Here is a 21,073-nt window from a genome sequence, read left to right as displayed (position 1 = left end):
CTATGAGACAAACGACTTTATTCTTTTTTTTAAAGATTTTATTTATTAATTTGACAGAGATCACAAGTAGGCAGAGAAGCAAGCAGAGAGAGAGGAGGAAGCAGGCTTTCTGCCGAGCAGAGAGCCTGATAGGGGCTCCATCCCAGGACCCTGGGATCATGACCTGAGCCGAAGGCCGAGGCTTTAACCCACTGAGCCACCCAGGCGCCCCGAGACAAACGACTTTAAAACAAAGATTGTAACAAGGAATGAAGAAGGGCACGCTATCATAATAAAGGGTATAAGGCAACAAGGAGATCTAACCAATTATAAATATTTATACACCCTACACGGGAGCACCCAAATCTATAAAACAATAAAAAACATAAAGGAACTCATTGATGATGATTCAGTAATAGTAAGGGACTTAAACATCCCACTTACATCAATGGACAATTGATCTAAACAAAATATAAGCAAGGAACCAATAGCTTTGTATATTAACCTTATTGTATGTTATTTTCAAAATTTGCTTTTAGAATATTATAATTATTCATTCACTGTATTCTTAAGATATATTTCCAGAAATAAATCTGTTACATATCAGTCTTTGACAGTTTTTAAGGATTTTATTTATTTATTTGATAGAGAGCACAAGCAGGAGGGAGAGGGAGAAGCAGACTCCCTTGCTGAGCAGGTAGCCTGATGCAGGGTTCCATCCTAGGACTCTGGGATCATGACCTGAGCCTGAGCCGAAGGCAGATGCTTAATCAACTGAGCCACCCAGGTGCCTCTAAGTCTCTGACAATTTTTAAAATCTATTAAAACATACATAAATTTACCCTAGAAAGACTGAAGCCATTTATATCCCTATTAGCATTCTGATCCTGAATCATAATGACAAAACTCTCAGAAATTTTATTCGAAAAGTTAACAAATTAATGTCATGAGAGTTAACATGCATTTCTTGATTACTAGTGAATTTAGTTTATTCCTTGTGTGTGCTGGCCCTGTTTTTTTGTGCATTAATTGTGATCTCCTTGTCAATTTTTTTATTGCATTAATAGAATATTTACACTTTCTCATAAGTGTAAAAGTATTGTTACATAAGAAGTATATAAACTTTTTTTAGTATATGAACTTCTTTAGACAAAAATCATGTAGGCTTTTTCAAAAGTATATAAGAATTTTTAATTGTTGGAAATTATTTTCCGTGTTTGCTAATTGTCTTTATTTCTTGAATATCATTTAATTTTTTTCAATGTGTATATATCCATATTATGTTAAAAAATATTTAAACTGAGAGATAAGGCAAAAATGTAGGCACCAGATCCTTTCAATGTCATATTAGAGTATTAAGTGATAGGCCTAACCCAGCATTACTTAATTATCTAGAGGAATATACTCGGTTTGACTTTACTATTTACTAGTAATTAAGGGCTTAGGCTCTGTGGAGAGACACATTAAATTATAGATCTCTACCCAGTAGAGTAAAATAGACCAGAAGGTTACAGTTTTATTGCTATGTAAGATATTAATGAGTTTAGTCTCTAATGCAGCAAATTTATTTCAATGTATCTTTCTTTGCACACTATAAAAATCCTTGTTTTACAAAATACTCTTTGAACTAGCAACGGCATTTAAATGGTCATAGTACTAATGAGATAATATATCTTTGATATGTTTATTTTTATATATTCATGATAGTCATGTTTTTCAGTTTTTGATATTTTGAAAATTTTGTGCAGGTTCTACCAATATTCCCAATTAGACACAGTTGTCAGAGCCCATTAAGCTACATAGACTGAGAGGTATACCTGTCAGGCTATTTAAATTCAAACAGGTCTTCTCTTGGTTTCTGAAGTGATTCCCAAGTAGCCCTACAGCTTTATTTTTGCAGACCTCTCATTTATAGTGATTAGAATATGGTTTTATCGCCTGAGAATTTGGTGATATTTTTTAAAGAGATAATGGGATTTATTCTCTTTGGAGAGCAATGATGAAAAGTATGGTTTGATGTTTTTTGTTTGTTTCCTCCTATTTGTGAGAAAAAAAATTCATATGCCCCTTAGAAAGCAGAGCAACTTGTTGAGATAAGTATTATGGATTTCTGTATATCTATTTATTTTTGACTGATAAATGAGGTTGTCAAAATTAAGCTGCAGGATCTCTCCATGATACCTGTGTGAAAATCCTTTTACTTTCATTATGTGAGTGTGAAATGCTTTCTTACTTCTGCAGTGTAATATTAAATTCTATTATAATCTCAAATTAAAGTAGCTCTGAATTAGTTGCTTTTTTATTGTGGTAAAATACATATAAAATTTATCATTTTAAACACTTTAAATGAACATTTAAGTCCATTTAGCTTATCAACGATGCTGTGAAAACAGCACCCCTATATAGTTCTGTAACTTTTTCATTAATCCTTCCCACCCAACCCTCCAAAATGATCCTGTATCCTTTAATTAGTCACTCCCCATTTCTTCCTTCCCTAGCCCCTGGTTACCTCTAACCTGCTTTCAGGCTCTATGGATTTGCCTATTTGGAATATGCCACACAAATGGAGTCATACAATATATGACATTTTGTAGTTTAGCTTCCTTCATTTAGCACATTTTCAAGGTTTATCCATGTTGCAGCATGCGAAGCTATTTCATTCCTTTTTTTAAATGAGTAACATTAAATCGTATGGGTTTACCATTTTTTTTTTTAAGATTTTATTTATTTAACAGAGAGAGATGACAAGTCGGCAGAGAGAGAGAGAGTAAAGAGAGAGGAGGAAGCAGTCTCCCCACCGAGCAGAGAGCCCGAAGCGGGACTTGATCCCAGAACTCTAAGATCATGACCTGAGCCAAAGGCAGAGGCTTAACCCACTGAGCCACCCAGGCACCCGGGTTTACCATATTTTACCCATTCATCCTGTAATGGACATTGGGTTGTTTCCAACTTTGGTAATTGTCAGTAGTGCTAATATTAATCATTCATGTACAAGTTTTTGCTTGAATACCTGTTTTCAATACTTTAGGTATATACCTAGGAATGGAATTATTGGACCATATTCTAATTCTTTTTAACTTGAGGAACTGCTGCACTGTCTTCCACAGTGATTGTACCATGTTACATTCCTATCAGCAATCTGCTGATTTTTCCACATTTACACCAACATTTGTCTCTTTGATTATAACCATTCTAGGGCATGTGGAATGGTATCTGACTGTGTAGGTATGTGTGAGAGTTTATTTGTATTTACCTGATGGCTAATGATGTTGAGCATCTTTTCACGTGCTTGCCATTAATTTGTAAATCTTCTTTGATATATAGAAAAATGTACATTCAAATTATTTGCTCATTTGGTGGGGTACTGGGGTGGTGCAATTAGGTGTTTGACTCTTGGTTTTGGCTTAGGTCATGATCTCAGGTTGTGAGATGAAATCCCATGTTGGGCTCCATGCTCAGCATAGAGTCTGTTTAAGTTTTTCTCTCCCTCTCCCTCTGTGCCTTCCCTTGCACTCTCTAAAATAAATAAATAAATCTTTCAAATTCTTTGCTCATTTTTTAATTTGGTTGTTAAATTTTTGTTGTTAAATTGTAGAGATTCTTTATATATTCTGGACACTAAAGACTAAAGCCCTATCAGATACATGACTTGAAAACATTTTGTCCATGATGTATACTTGGTTTTTGTTTTGTTTTATTTTGTTCTTACTTTCTTGGTAGTGTCCTTCGATGCACAAACTTTTTAGTATATGTGCTGCCAAAGCAAGCATGATGCACAAACTTTTGAAATTTTGAAGTCTGATTTATCTATTTTTTAAATTTTGTTTTAGTTATGGTTTTGATGTCATATCTAAGAAACCATTACCAAATCCAAGAACATTAAGATTTATCTCTATATTTTCTTCTAATAATTTTATATATTTAGCCTTTATGTCTAGGTTTCTGACTCTTTATGAATTATTTTTGTATATGGTATAGGTAAGGGTCCAACTTCATTTGTTTGCATGTGGATATCTAGTTATCCCAGAACTTTTTGTCAAAAAGCTATTCTTTTTCCATTAAATGGTCTTGGCACTTATGTCAGATATTAATACATCTCAGATTCATGGGTTTATGGACTTTCAATTCTGTTCCATTGCTCTATATGTCAATTTTTACCTCAGTATCACACTCTTGGTTATATAGCTTCATAGTAAGTTTTGAAATAATAAATTTGAATCATGAACCTTTTTTTTCCTTTTTCAAGATAGTTTTCAATCTTCTAAGCATAAGTTGGTTTACTAATAAATTAGATTAAAATATCTCTTGGGCACGTAGGTGGTTTAGTTGGTTGAGTGTCAGACTCTTCTTTTTTTTTTTTTTTAAAGGTGTTATTTATTTATCTAAGAGAGAGAGACAGAATAGGAAGGAGAGGGAGAAAGAATCTGAAGAAGATTCCACAATGAGCTCAGAGTCAGACATGGAGCTTGCTACCATGACCGTGAGATCATGAACTGAGCAGTAACCAAAAGTTGGATGCTTAACCAACTGAGCCACCCAGGTGCTCCAAGTGCCCCAAGTGTCAGAGTCTTGGTCTCCGCTCAGGTCATGATCTCAGGGTTGTGGAAATGAGCCCCGTGCAAGGCTCTGCATTCAGTGAAGACTATGCTTGAGATTCTCTCTCCCTTTCCCTCACCCCTCCCCTGTTTGGTGCACATAGGCACGCTCTCTCTACTTCTCTCAAAAATAAATAAATAATCTTTAAAAATAATCTCTTAAATTGTAGGATATGAAAAAAGTAAACAAAACCCAGTTTTCATCCTGCTTTTAGGACAGCAGTTTTCTATATTCAACATGCCACTAATACATATTTTAACTTTGCCATATGTCCCTTTTTGTGGAGTTACATAATGACTCTCTCTGTGAAAGATTTTTCAATTCTCTCTATATATAAGAGTCAAGAAAACTCCTCTACATGAGAATTATTTATCACAGATACATTCATAAGAAAGAAAATGAGTCAGTTCTATCTTTCTTGGGCTTTTCCCACATAACAAGAATAGAAACTTTACTGTGTAATCTAGGTCCCTATTTTCTGTGTACAAGCCCCAACTGCTTTAGTAACATGCTCAGGCAGAAAAAAAGCTTTCCCAGTACTCTGTCCATTATCTTAAGAGAGAATGTATTATTTTTCTGGGCAATTCAAGAGGAAGAAGAGGATTTTTAAGCAGCAGGGCTCAAGACTTAATGATAAATTTTTAAATTCCATGTTTTACTTTAAGGAACATCACTAACTAATACATTAATTTTATAAAATTTGTCAAATATAAAAAAAATAAATGGAGAAGATTATGTATTTTTCTTGAATATTTCCACTCAGGAAATGGAAAAATGAACAATTACATATACACAAGTGCCATGGAGATTTGCAGAAACTTACATGGGACAGACATGATGACACCCACCCAAGTACAAATGAAGAAAGCAGCTAAGGAAGGTCTGCTGAAGGATATACCTCTTAAGCTAATTACTGATAGAACAAATAATGATGAATGAGGTGAAATTTAAGAAAGAATTAAAGGGAAGATGAAGTAACACATGCAAACATATTGATTCAAGAGACCATACTAAACCAGGCATCAAGAAATTCAGCATATCCTAAAGACAAGAAACAAGAGCGAGTAAGAAGACATGTTGCTGTTGATGAAAGAGAAGATGGCTTTACAGTGTACTAGCTCCTAAATTATTTTATGCTCATTTTGTTTCTATAGCAATGTGGCATGGTAATTTAGAGTACGTCACTGAAAACTACTAGACTTTTCCTTACCTGGATCAAATTCTAACTGTATCACTTACTTGGTATGTGACTTTAGACAAGTTACTTAATGTTGAGTCTCAATTTGCAAATTACATAAATAGCTTAAAAACACATGTAACATTATGTTATATACAGCATTTCTCAATAAATATTAAGCATCATTATTAGGATATTACTATTGATATCTACTATTAGTACACAAAACACATTTATTAGAGTGTATTAATGTATAATAGAACTTTAAAAGTCTTTTCACGATTCCTTGGGTTTTAGTATGTAAAAGAATGGTCACCTTCATATGCCTGGATAAAAGTAAACATAATGATTCATCACAGATATATTGACCTATCAAAATTTTCAGGAGTAATCTCAAAAGTACAGACAAAAAAAAATATCCTTTTAAGCTTGAATACAGTCTAAAGAAGGACCTTTTTTCATTTTAAGAAAATCAAAAGAATATGGAACAAACCATGATTTAGCTACACATATCTAATGCAAATGAAGGAAAATCCCTGTAGACAATGAATGTGATATATGTAAAATTAATGCATTCAAATTTTAACCCAGATTCTATACTTGCCTCACATAAGTGCTATTTTTTCTTATTTTTTGTCTTTTCATCTGTGTAGAAAAATAAAATAGGATTCTATAAAACAGAGATATTTCAGTCTTCACAAAGACAGATCTTTGAAAATAATGAAATGCCTAGTGTCAGAATTAAATATCTCGTGTCTGCTTATGGACAACCAAGGATTTCACATTAACATTTCACATTACATAGAAATTTCATCACTAATTTGCACTTTTAACCCCAAAAGAAAAGTGTCAGTTTGGGCACAAGTATACCAATTATTTCTAAGTAGTAAAGAATGGTTCAATTTTATAAATATAAAATAATGTCTTTCAGTAAGTCTCCAATCTATATAAAATATTCAAACTAGGTAATGCAAATTGACTAAGGTCAAGGAACTAATGAAGTTCATAAACCACTGAAAGTATGTTAAAATTATAAAGAATTTATTGATCTGGGATGTAGAAATTTTTCTGAAAGAATTATAATTAAACATTTTCTTACTTTCTATGTAACTCTATCACTTGAAATTATTGGAAATAGATACTGAACACTTAATTAAGCCATATTATTAATTAAAATGCTGCACTACCTCATTTCTGGCTCATACTGGCACCAGAACACCACAACAAACAAATCTTAGGTGCCTCCCATCAATTTTATAATCACCCTTGAATATGGTTTACGAGGAGGTCCAAACCTCTCAAGACCCTGGTATATCAGCTTAAAGCTTACAGTATGACATGGAAATTTTTCTCAAGTTTAAGAACAGAAGAAATCACTTAAAATATTTCATTTTAATTTATGTTCTATATATTCCTTACAATATTTTACCACATTCATTCTAATAAAAACCCACTAGTATCCACACTAAGATCATTGGGGAAAACACCTTAAACACCTTCTCTGTCCCTCTTCCTATGCTGTGATTCCCACTGCTACTGGGAAGCCTGAACCACATCTACTACTGTCACACAAGGTAAGGTCTCAGTTAAGTGTGAAGCGAAGATGTTCATATATGAGACACTACAGCAGTAGCTACTCGTGAATGTCTCTTTACTCTTCTTCGGAGGCTCTAACCCTGAGGCAAGGTTTGTACAGGGTGGGTATTTGACCTTTCTGGACAAAATAAAGCAAAACAAAATATAACTTGAAAACCAGGTTTGATGGAGACAGCATGTCAAGTTCTAAGTAAGAGAGTTCTCTTCAAGAAAACGAAGAGGACCGAGGAAGTCACAGGTTCTTGACCCATGATAGATAGAGAAGGGAGAGCCTGGAAAGAGAGGTGTAAAAGCAAAGCCATCTAACTTGTGTGATTTGACAGTCTATCCCTGGGAATGCTCATAGTATGTTTATTCACAAGCAAATTTTGATATATTCTTCCAATGAAATACTACTCAGCAATCAAAGGGACTGAACTGCTGAGTGATGAAACAATGTGGATAAGTCTTAATACCATTAGGTTGAGAGATGAAAGACAAAGCAATACATACTATGATTCCATTTATATAAAGAATAGGTTAAACTAATCTATGGTTTTATATAATGGTAAAACAGTTATTGCTCTGGGTGATGGGGAGGCTTGACTGGAAATTGGGCATTGAGGAACTTTCTGGAACAATAGAAATGCTTCCATCTTGACAGTGGTATGGGTCACAAGAGTGTATATATTTGAACTACATTTCAGAGTAATGCATTTCACTATACACGTATTATACCAGTATTTGTTTTTTTTAAAGAGAGAGCAGAGGGATAGCAGGGGGAGGGAATATTAAGCAGGCCCTATATCCAGCACAGAGCCCAACAGGGGGCTCCATCTCAGGACCCTGAGATCATGATCTGAACTGAAATCAAGAATTGGACTCTTAACTGACTGAACCACCCAGGCACCCAAGATGCATTTTATTTTCGTTTTTAAAAAGTTTTACAGCCAAATAACAAAAAAAGAAGGAAGGCAGGGAGGGAACGAAGGAAGGATGGTGCAAGCTTAGACTCTTGGGTTAATATAGTACAATCCATATTCCTAGGTCGCTACTTACTGTATGACCTTGGCCAGATTACTAAACGAATTTTTTTTTATTTTGTTACCTAAATAAGGAGTTTTTCATGGTAATGTAAGATTGTTATGAAGATTAAATAACATGACAAATGTATGCAAAGTCTTTAGCACTGGGCCGTCTCACAGTTAATAATTGCTGGATGGCAGTTATAATGGTGATAGATAGTAAGTACGGTGTAGGAATTATCTGGGGAATATGGCTGAATTTCAACAACTGAAGGGAAAAACTTGAGAAATTATAAACATCTTCTTAAGGTAGATGTGAGTGCATACTACTAAGAGAGTTCTACCCTCTCTCATCAGGAGTCCTTGTGAGAGTGACATCTCATTTAAACCCTGCGTGGCCATCCCTGACATACCACCGTGATGCCCAGGGAAGCCGGGTGGCCGTGACCCAGAAGTCCAACTGCTTCCTTAAGATCATCCAGCTCGGGCGCCTGGGTGGCTCAGTGGGTTAAGCCGCTGCCTTCGGCTCAGGTCATGATCTCAGGGTCCTGGGATCGAGTCCCGCATCGGGCTCTCTGCTCAGCAGGGAGCCTGCTTCCTCCTCTCTCTCTGCCTGCCTCTCTGCCTACTTGTGTTCTCTGTCAAATAAATAAATAAAATCTTTAAAAAAAAAAAAAAAGATCATCCAGTTCTTGGGTGGTTACCCAAAATTCTTCAGTGTGGGAACAGACAATGTGGGTTCCAAGAAGGTGCAGCAGAGCCACATGTCCCTCTGCAGGAGGCCTGTGGTACTGGTGGGCAAGACCACCACGAAGCACAAGGCCATCCAAGGGCACTGGAGAACAGTCTAGCCCTGAAGAAATGGTCCCCTCATATTCAGGGGAGTGTGGGCTTTGTGTTCACCCAGGATGACCTGGCTGAGATCAGGGACATGCTGTTGGCCAGTAAGTATCAGCTGCTACCTGTGCTGGTGCCATGGCTCCACATGAAGTCCCGGCGGTGCCTGCCCAGAACTCTGGTTTGGGTCTGAGAAGACCTCTGTCTTTCAGGCTGCAGGCATCACAATAAAAACTTCCAGGGGCATCACTGAAATCCTGAGTGATGTGCAGCTGATGAAGACAGGAGGCAAAGCGGGAGCCAGCAAAGGCATACTGCTGAACGTGCTGATTACTCTTCCCCTGTAGATGTTGCAGCATCTACAACCTCAAAGTGCTTTGTATCACAGAGGAAACTGCATTCTAGCTTCCTGGACGGTGTCCCCAATGTTGTTAGTGTTATGTCTACAGCCTTGTTACCTGACTGTTGGACCAGTACCCCCTTCTATCAGCAATTGATACATGTGCATCTGGTTTTGTCACTAGAGACTGATTATGCCTTCCCACTTGCTGAGAAGGTTGAGGCCTCAGCTGGTCCATCTGCCTTTGTGGCTGCTGCCTCTGTGGCCGCCACCATCACTGTCATCCCTGCTGCTGGCACTGTAGTCCCAGCCAAGTGTGAAGCAAAGGAAGAGTCAGAGCAGTCAGCGGAAGGTGTGGGATTTAGTCTCTTTGACTAATCACCGAAAAGCAAGTAGCAAAGCTAACTTTAATTGTAAAACAAGTAAATAATGGCTTACTTCTCAAAAAAAAAAAAAATGTTCTAAGAAGGAAGGATTCCACTAAAAGAATGTCAGTATGTATTAGTCACTGAAATATTTACTTCTTCAGTACTATTGCAGATCTAAATTGCCTCAAAAGAAAAAGATTAAGTTAGAAAAAAAGCGAGAGATCCTTCGTGCCTACTATAATTCTAACTACAGAGTAAAGTGAGAAGTGGGGTACTGGACCCCAAAGAAGCATGATCTGCCATAAATGGCAATAGTTTCATCACATCTTCTTTTTTTTTTATTTATTTAAGATTTTACTTATTTATTTGAGAGAGAGAATCAGTGGGGGGAGGAAGGAGAGAGGGAAAGGGTAAAGGGGACAAGTAGACTCTGCTTTGAGCTCAGAGCCTGATGTGGGGCTCAATCTCGTGACGCTGAGATCATCACCTGAGATGAAATCAAGCTGGACACTTAACTGACTGAGCCACCCAGGAGCCCCTCACCACATAAATCTTAAAGGTGGCCAGAACAATGGGGACCTGGAAGACAAAATTCAGGAGTGGAGGTATGTGAGGGAGTGGCCAGTGCCTGACCAGGAAAGATAACAGCCAGCAGGTGCTCTGCCCCACTGCTGAGGAGTGAATAAGTGAATCAACTTAGGGTAGTCAAGGAAATCATCATCATCACCACTGATGAGAGGACACACAGCACCTGAAGGCAAAAGAAGAGCCCCACAAACCCACTCCCCTCAAGGTGGGGTATGTATGACATTTCTCCAGCACTTGTGACTGCCTTAAGAACAAAGGCAGGGAGAAATAAATGGTCACCTGAAAAAGATTACAGTCATGCAGGATATGAGACTCCACTATAGTTTATAACTGTCTTAATGATTTACAAGAGAAACACAATCGTAATAATAGCCAGACTTCCAGTAACCTATAGACGCAGTTTCCTGGAGCCTCAATGTCACTTTCACCTCCATAGGATAGAAAACTCTGTCATCAGTGACTCCTTACAATCACAGGGCACCTCTATCTGCCCATGGGTCTGTGCTATAGTATAAGCACCACTCTGCATTCTAAAACGTCTCAAGAACTCCTTCTTGACCATGGCGCTCCACATCCCGGCATCATCATTATCATCATCCATTTATTGATCATTTACTATATGCTCAGATCTTGTGTATAGCTTCTCTAGTCTTATTGCCTTCAAACTACCTTCTTGAGATCTAGCTATAAAATCCTTCGATGTACAATTATTAAAATTGAAAGACTCTGCATATGTGTTTCTTTAGAGCTTCTTCCCTTCTGCATGGAGCTGACTCCGGATTTCTGAGAGAAGAAAGACAGAATTGTGGAATTTCATATTACAATTTCTACCTGCATAAGAATTCAGATCTCACAAAGGTAACTTTTGAAATGTCTGATAACTCCTTTTCTTGATTTAACTATAAAATATTGCCTATTTACACTCAGATTCACCTTTGTCCTATTTTAATTTTGATATCTTATAGAATACACTACAACAAACTTCATAGGGGCCTTTAACCAAAAGAATAAAATTTAGGCTTTTTAAATAGGTTCAGTATGGAATCTAGAGAGAAAGAGATTTCTTAGTGTTTCAACTTTAGTTCCCCTAAAATGAGAATAATTTTATTTAACATAAGTTATTTTTTCACATGCCTCTATCCATTCATCATAATATCTTTAACCCCAAATGCACTTGACTGAATGTTAGAAAAGTAATGTACTTTGGTGTGAATAACTTAAAAGTTGTTGGAAAACTTTTGAAACTGGTTTTAATATTTATTTAATGATCATGTGATCCTTCACACAAAGTTTTTAAGTTATAACTTTATTTTGTTGTTCATCTTCTCCTTTAGAAAACAGATATTTAAAAATTTTTTTATTTATTTATTTGACAGTCAGAGATCACAGGCAGGCAGAGAGGCAGACAGAGAGAGAGAAAGGGAAGAGGCTCCCCGCTGAGCAGAAAGCCTGATGTGGGGCTCAATCCCAGGACGCTGGGATCATGACCTGAGCCGAAGGCAGCGGCTTAACCCACTGAGCCACCCAGGTGCCCCTAGAAAACAGATTTTTAAACTCAAAGCACCAGGTATTTTCAGATGAAAATTATAATTATGTAGCTGTTTGAATGTTTTCAAAATCCTCTTTCCAAAGGCTGCCTTTCATTTACAGTTCTTTGATGTTTTCTGCCAATTGTTCAGAAATATACGTCAACTTCTTCATAAGCACTAATTAAAAGAAGTCACTAATTTACAAAGGGTGATTTTTCAAACACATGTATACACACACACAAAGCATCAAGAGAGTACAGAAAGTGACATTATGGCTATAAAATGTCTTCTCTTTCTCTAAGATTACAATTTAAAGGCATACACATCACTATAATTGGACCAAAATGTGAGAAAGATCTATTACACTATCTTAACAACTATTTTTTAACTTCGTAAGTTAAATCCAGCTCTTAAAACTTAGAAAGCATTTTCTGGTCTACTACTTTTAGGCTTTCCCTTTGCTTTATATAATTTCCTCCAAAATGAAAAACAACTTATCTTCTAACATGAAATTTAAACACTTCTGTGAAAACACTGAGCTGGGTATTTGGAATTTTTCTTGAATTGATTGAATATATAATTTTACAGATCCAGATTAGATTACCCTTATAATAAGTACTTAATATTCCTGTTTATCAAATCAGGTATATTTTACCTGCCTGGTACTTTTTTTTTCAGAGAAGCTTCTACTATATACTTTGAAAATTTTTATACTTTATTTGCTTCATACTTTAATCTTCCCACTTCTTTAACTACTGTTCCATAAGGATGTCTTTCTCCTCTGACAAAAGCATCATTCTCAAAGTTCCAACATCTATCAGGTATTTCTGTCTCTCTTCAATTTCATTCAGTTGCCATTCACTTAAAGAGCTTGACCATTTCACTGTGTGCTGGCTTCCTCATCTGTTCTTCCAGCTTTATGTTTGACTGAGTTTCTATCTGCCAAAAGCCTGCTGAATATTTCTGTCAAAATGTCTCTCTGGAAACTCAAGCTATCTCAAACTAATGCTATTTTTGTAACGAATATTTTCCCCCAATATCTTCCTGCATAAAACCCTACAACACTTAAGTGTTCAAAAAGCATTTAATGGCTCTCTATTTTTTAGTCAGTTAAATCTCAATTTGTGATTCAAGTTCAGAGAGACAATTAACATGACCCCAAACTTTCCAGTTTCAGCCATCCTCTGTCTAGTATGCTCCTTTTTTCTTACAACACCTTCATCAGAGGTCATTAGCTGCCTGAGATGTTATGTGGGCATTTTTGTCAGAGAGGATTTGGGAAATAAAAAGATCTTAAATATAAAATAAAACAAACCTATTTAAAATCTCTAAACATATTGTGGAACCAGTTTCTATGAGGAATAATCTACTGCAATGTATTCTCAAATTATCTGAAAAGCAAAATCATAATAAGAAACATTATATAATGGAAGCTAACACTAGCTAAAATGTATGAGACAAATACATAAATACAGAAGACAGAGTTACTTTAAAAACAAAATATAACTTTTCATTTATCCTATAAAAGTAAATATCAAGATTAGATATTCTAAATGTAAAGGACATGGATTTATTAAAAAACTAATACTACGTGCGCATGTGCACACACACACACACACACATACACACACACACAACATGAGACGGATGTTCATAGGTGAGAAGTCCTCTTATTTAAATACTTGTACAGAAAACCAAACACTGCTTCAATGAACAATGAGCCAGTTGATTCATAGAAGTGACAAACTAAAATTATGTACTCCAAATGTGTATTTTTGTTACAACTGAATGATTCTAAAAAACTTCTAATGAAGCATAACACATCAACAGTGACATCCTGAAACATCTAAGTCTTCTGGATTGTCAGTGGAAATAATGGAGAACCAATTACATTAAGTAGCAAAATATCAATCAATATATTTTGCATTCTAAAAATAAAAAATAAGAATTGGTTTATGTTCATTTCATTATTGGCTCAATCTTTTTTTTGGAATTACAATAATGCCAGAGACTTTTATTTTTTATTACTAGAATAATAAATGGAGTTACATTATAATTACATAGGTGAGAGGGAAATTATTCCCTTAGCTGACCAAACAGTTATGGAGTTTTTCTAAAATAAATAAAGACATTTGTAAGACATCAAAAACCTAATTTCCTAATTTATTCTTAGTATTTCTCTGAAATGCTATAATGAAAATGATGATGCATACAGTCTTTATAGTTTTTTTTTTAGTCTACTATATTTTTAATTTGGCTTCGTGTTTGTGAAAAAAATAATAATAAAATCATAAAGTCACCTATAAATGATATCACAATATCATCTTCCCAAATGAAAATATGAGGGTATTTTTTTATCAGAATAAATATAAAATGCATATACCTCATAATTATATGGCTCTATGTCCCATTGCTATGGTAAAGCAGTATCCATTTGGGGGATTTATTTAACTTCCAAAAATGTGGCCAAAATGAAACTTGTAAGTCTATTTCTGGGAAAACTGTCATTGGAATTTTGATAGGAATTACATTGAATCTGTATATTGCTTTAGGTAATATGGAATTTTAACAATACTAATTCTTCCCATCTATGAGCATGAAATATCTTTCTACTTATTTGTGCTTTCTTCAGTTTCTTTCATCAATGTCTTTCAGGTTTCAGTGTATATGTCTTTCACCTCCTTGGTTAAATTCACTCCTACACATTTTATTCTTTTGGATTTAATTGCAAAGGGGATTTTCTTAATTTCTCTCAAAGTTCATTGTTGCTATATAAAAATGCAACATATTTTGGCATATTGATTTTGTACCCTTCAACTTTACTGAATTCATTTATTAGTTCTAACAACTTTTTGGTTGGAGTCTTTAAGGTTTTCTGTACAGAAAAACATGTCATTTGCAAGTAGTGATAGTTTTACTTCTTACCAATATGAATGTCTTCTATTTCTTTCCCCTGCCTAACTGCTCTGACTGGGACTTTCAATACTATGGTGAAGAAAAGTGGTGAGAATGGGTATCCGTGCCTTGTTCCTATCTACGTCCATCAGTGATACTGTCCTGCAGTTGTGTGTGTGTGTGTGTGTGTGTGTGGTGTCCTTGTCTAGTTTTACTATCAGGGCAATGTTGGCCCATCCCCTCTTCTTCAATTTTTTGCAAGAGTTTGAGGATGACAGGTATTCAGTCTTTTTCGAATGTTGGTAGAATTCACCACTGAAGCCGGCTGATCCTGTAGTTTTGTTTGTCGGGAATTTTTTGACTACTGACTTAATCTTCTTACTAGTAATTAGTCTATTCAGATTTTTATTTTCTCATGGTTCAGTCTTGGAAGATCATATATTTCTAGAATATATGATCCACTTCTTCTAGGTTGTCCAATTTGTTGGCATATATTTGTTTAAAGTAGTCCATTATGACCTTTTGTATTTTTTTTTGTTATCAGCTGTAACTTCTCTTTAATTTCTAATTTTATTATATGAGCTTTTTCTTTAATTCTTAGTGAGTTTAGTTACAAACTGGTTATTTTCATTAATCTTTTCAAAGAAGCAACTCTTAGTTTCACTGATCTCTTCTATCTTTTTAGTTTGTTTCATTTATTTTCACCCTGATCTTTATAATTTCCTTCCTTCTATTAATAATTTCAATTATATCTGGAATCTAAAAAAAAATGAATAAACAAAACAAAGCAAAACTCATAGATACAGAGAACGAAACTGTGATTGCTAGAGGGCAGGAGGTTTGGAAGGTTGGGCAAAATGGGTGAAGGAGATCAGGAGAGACAAACTTCCAGTTCTGAAATAAATAAATCCTGGGGATATGTATTATGGGGACTCTTGTCAATAATATTGTATTGCAAATTTGGAAGTGTTAATGAAGTGAATCTTTTTTTAAAATTTTTAATTTTTTTAGTAACATATAATGTATTATTGGCCCCAGGGGTACAGGTCTGTGAATCGCCAGGTTTACACTTCACAGTTCTCACCATAGTACATACCTTCCCAATGTCCATAACCCAACTACCCTCTCCCTAATGAAGTGAATCTTAAAAGTCATCATATGAAAAAAAATTGTGACTTTATATGGTGAACAGATGGTGAATAGACTTAATGTAGTAATCATTTCACAATGTACATAAATGTCAAATCATTATGTTGTAAACCTAAAACTAATATAACATATCTCAATTATACTTCAATAAGAAAGTAAATTGTAGCTATTCAATTAGAAGTCTGGAAATAGCACACCTATTTTCACACTGTTATAAATACAATTTGGTTATATTATAGCAGTAAAACATTGCCTGATATAGAAAATGAAAGAGAACCAAGTTTAGAGATTTTAGCCTTAGTGAAATTATCAATTAATAACAATTGGGAATATAGACTCTGGTAATTACATCAAAATCTATAATATTCATTAAATCAAATTTGAGACAAGCAGCACATACAAAGTATTATTATTAGCTTACATTACTTTATTATGTAAAGATTCTAGATCAAATAGATTGACATGTATCTTATGTTTGCTAGTGTTTATTTTAATATAATATAAAGATAAGCTATAAACCTTCACAGGACAATTAATATCAACAACTAACTTATTATTACTATCCTAAGGAAAACATAGTCACATAAATTCCAAGAGATGGGTACTGGTTAGCATGATAGATGCCATATAAATCATAGTAATGCCACATAAATTATACTTATTGATATGATCACAATATCCAACATTTCTAATATTTATATCTTATTTAAATACTTCCAGAAAGATTCAATGTTGCCAAACCAAGACTTCTAAAACAGTTTGATGACCAGAGTTTCCACATATTCAATGTCATAAATATAAAACAGCAAAAATCAAGGAGTCTTATCTGATTTTAAGTGAAAATATTCATGTTAACTTTAATTGAAAATGTTACTTTTAAAACAATTGTGTAAGTGTATAACTCAATCTTTTATTGAAATTCATACTGGCAGATGTCAACTACATGTCAACTACAAAATAAAAGAAAATGTCAACTACAAAATAAAAGAAAGTATTATAAAATTATTAAGACCAGAAATAATGATAGCCTCAGTAGTAGCTTACAGAATGACCACAAATTCTTCCCATGGGTGTATATCTTTTGTAAACTGAATTTACTGTTCTACCATCAGGAGACAGAGGCAAATTCTCCACTGAATTTGAGCTCAATCGTGTGACTTGTATAGGCTAATGGGTCATGGACGAACTGACCATAAGCAGAGCCTTGAGATGCACGTGCACAAAGGGCTGACTTCTTTCGCTGCTGGGAACCATTGCATTATCATGTGATCAAGCCAGGACTAATATACAGGATGAAAGACCATATGTAATGTCATCTCAGCCATTATAGCCAACTGAAAAATACCTGTGAGGACATTCTAGATTTTCCATTCCCAGGCCAGTCAGTACAAACCAGAAAAACTGCCTGGATATGCAACAATTTGAGAGGAATAATAAATGCTTATGATTTTAAGGTATTAAGTTTCATGGTAAAGCTTTTTTTTTTTTTAGCAAAGGTTATCTTAATCAGCCTTCATATATTGCTTTTAAGCAATTAAACTATTTTTCATAGCTATCATAACAACAAAAAATAGTCTATAACACAATATGATTAAAGCAAACAATTAAGTTAAATGTGACATTATAGTATGACATAAAATTCCTAATTAACCAAAATTAATAGTTTATATACTTCCCTATTAAAACCATATACCTATCCACTAATTTCATGAATTTTGAGATAACATACAAGGTTAGATGTTTGAATGACTACAGAGCTAATCAAACATTATGTCAAATGAAGTGTAAAGCACTTGGAAGTATTAGAATTACTTTCTCTACAAAGAATTTTGCTATATTGGATGATTTCCCAAGTTTTCTCTGATAAACTGTGTTATCTGGCATGGCCAAGAGCACTTTGACTCTATTTCCCTCCTTTAGACTTTCATGATCATAAGAAGAAGCCAAGATAGTGAAACTAGTACGCTGAGTGAAATGCAACATGAAATGCTGTTTGTAAATCATAGACAGATGAAGGGGGCAAGAAGGACATGGTGTTACCTCAGGATTGATTTTAAAAAGATCAAAAAGCAATAAATGCAGGCATTTGTATAATTATGTTAAATTTCTCTTTTCCTACTTCAGAATAAAGTAAGAATAACAGAAATATAATCCACCTCACAAACACTTCCTAGGAAGAAATGCAATGGCAGACAATTACTAATTACACTTAAAATTTACTGAAGACCATTATTTGCAACAATTTACACCTCAAGAAATAAGAAGGAGAGATTAAAATGAACTTAACTTAAATATTTTATCAGGGGAAAATACTGCTACAATAAATTTTACTTAACTAATAACTACTGCATAGGTAGGCAATGATGCAGTGACTATAGGGCATACGAAAGCTATGACATTTAATTAACCATGCCTCTTATTGCTTCCTTCCTTATTTCTGAGACATTTAAATTTCTAAAATAATGATTTTGTGACCTGGTTAAAGACTAAAACCATGTAATTCAGCCTTAGAGTGGTGTCAGGGTCAAAGAAACAGTTCATAGCACAAAGTAAATTTTAACAGTTCAAAACCTTACTTTGCATATCTCAATATCTATGAGAAGAATCTGAATACATAATTATTTTTCTGCCCCATCCATGTTTATAGAATCTGACAAATGCCTCCAGTAATTTCTAGTTTTTCTCTCCCTCTCTCCACTCTTCTTCTCCTTTCCTCAGTTATGTAGGTTGACTTAGCCCCTCCCCCCCCTTTTTTTTTTAAGAAAGAAAGACTCTTTTCTTTAGATTTTTAACTAAAGAGAAAAGAGAGGAAAACTACAATAACCTCCGGGATCTCGAGGGATAGTGTGAAAACTAGGGCCTTGAAATCAGTTCAAATTTTTGGCCTGTGACATCTGCTTGTTGTAATAATATAAAAAAAATTGAAGTATCTAAACTAAATTTGTATTCTGTTCTCATGTTTCATTTCATGATCTAATATAAATTCTACTAACCAATTGGTGGGCACTTTCCATCTTTTTCCATTTTTTTAAAAAAACACACAACATATATTCACATAGAAGAATTGTTCAGTTGTTGTTATTGAAAGGGAGGGAAAGAAAAATAAGACAGAAATGCAAGAATGACTCAGTTGTATGACGAAATGCTTTTATATCTTAGGATGTCTAATACCTATATATAAACAATGTTAAATGAAATTTTAGACATCCTGTAAAATAAAAGCATTTTACCATATTGCATATCAAAATGTAAATACTCCATCTCCTTAAAACTTTTGTGAGGTCTTCACAGAATTAAAAAAAAAAATCATGTGTGAATATATCTGTTCATTTCAGAGGATTAAGAAAATACAGAAATCCAGGAAATGAAAGAAATCCATATTTGGGTAAATGTCACAGCAGAAGTAAAACCTTTCATATTATACAGGGGGAAAACAAACCAAAAGGTTCAACAGTGACAGAAAATTGGAGCGAGAGGTCCTAAGTTCCCTGGAAATCCATACAACTATTATAGACATAACTGGATCGTTCATAGGCTATAGAACAAAACTTGAATCTATATATAAAAAATCTTAAAGATTTAACCAAAAACACATTTGTAAAGCTGCAGGACCTAACTTTAAGTTTCTAAAACACAGGATGACCAAGGGCAACATATAGATTTGTTGTAATAGTAATGTTACATTTAGCATTAATAAAATTAATAAAACCAAAATTACATCAAATGAACTTGTTCTTTCTTTTCTTAGGATCTTGATATATCTTAGTAATTTTGTGATAAAGATTACTTATTTTGTCACATATGTGCTATTTAAAGCAGGTTCTGGTTTATAGGAGGCTGCTTTTACTTCAAAAGAGATCTCAACTGCTTTGGAGATAGAAAATTAACAAGTAGAGATTATACTTTAAATCTTTCAATTATTTTATTAATGCAAATCAAAGGAAAATGAGAGAAGGGGGAAGTATCTGAAAAAGCAAAATCGTGACTATAATGAAGTATGAGCTTTTACAGTGATGAGGAAGCACAATATGATAAAATGTGGACAGAAAGGTGGTTACAGTATTTGTAATTGGATTTTATTTGTGATAGCTCTCCTGAGTGTACAATGAAAAAGGTGTAGGATGACACTAAAAATATTCGTGAAAACCAGTGTTTTTCCAGGTATAATGCAGGAGAATCAGAGATCCAACAGATTCTTCTCATGGATGGGCCAGATCTCCATTTCTATTTGCATTATATTGCTTTTACTTTTTGCGAGATCTCACTTAAAAAAACAATCTCATATCTAAAAATCATTTATAAACCATCAATTGAGTAAATATGAATATTTTAATTTGTAATAATTAAAAGTAATGGATTTTCGTATTAAGATACTGAGTATTTCTGTTTAAAAAACATATTTCATCTGTGGTTCAGTGTAATGCCTTTTAATAAAATTTTTAACATTCTATGTCTCAGAAATATTAAAAAGAATGATTGTCTACCATATTAAAATACAGCAACCCTAAATAATGGGTAAAAATGAAAAGCTTTTCCAGTTAATGAAAAATCTGCTTATTATTTTTAAAGAAATGTGTTTCATTAACTTGAAATATAGTATACTAAGCTAAAGTAAGATAATATTGCAGTTTAGAGTATCAGTGCCTTAGGGATAAATTCCAAATTCCTTAGCATTCAAACCCTGCGTGTATAAAGCCATAAGCTGCATTCCAAATCAGTGTTCCCCTGTTCCTTTATACCTCTGTTCTTCAAATGTTTTTTTGCTCACGCAACTACTTAAAATATTTTTTAAAACTATATCCCCTCAAATATTTTTAAGCTGATATTTGAAATATTTTTGGGATATAAAGTTTAATGTTTACAAGGGATAAACTATCTTATACTCTCTATTGTATATGTATTTTTTAAAAGATTTTATTTATTTATTTGACAGAGAGAGAGGTCACAAGTAGGCAGATAGAGACAGAGAGGGGAAGCAGGCTCTCTGCTGAGCAGAGAGCCTGATGTGGGCTCTT

General features: G+C 34.3%; 1 protein-coding gene and 1 pseudogene across 8 annotated transcripts in view; one reads left to right on the top strand and one right to left on the bottom strand.

Annotated features, from left to right (window-relative positions):
• The window catches only part of SGCZ (sarcoglycan zeta), a 1,085,895-nt gene that overhangs the window by 173,841 nt on the left and 890,981 nt on the right, over nucleotides 1-21,073 (bottom strand). The window lies entirely within an intron of this gene.
• LOC116582032 lies at nucleotides 4,439-9,907 on the top strand (annotated as a pseudogene).

This window comes from Mustela erminea, chromosome 21 (assembly GCF_009829155.1).
Source record: "Mustela erminea isolate mMusErm1 chromosome 21, mMusErm1.Pri, whole genome shotgun sequence".
NCBI classification, from domain to species: Eukaryota; Metazoa; Chordata; class Mammalia; order Carnivora; family Mustelidae; genus Mustela; species Mustela erminea.
Note: the sequence above shows the minus strand (reverse complement) of the source record. Positions and strands in the feature narration are given on the sequence as shown.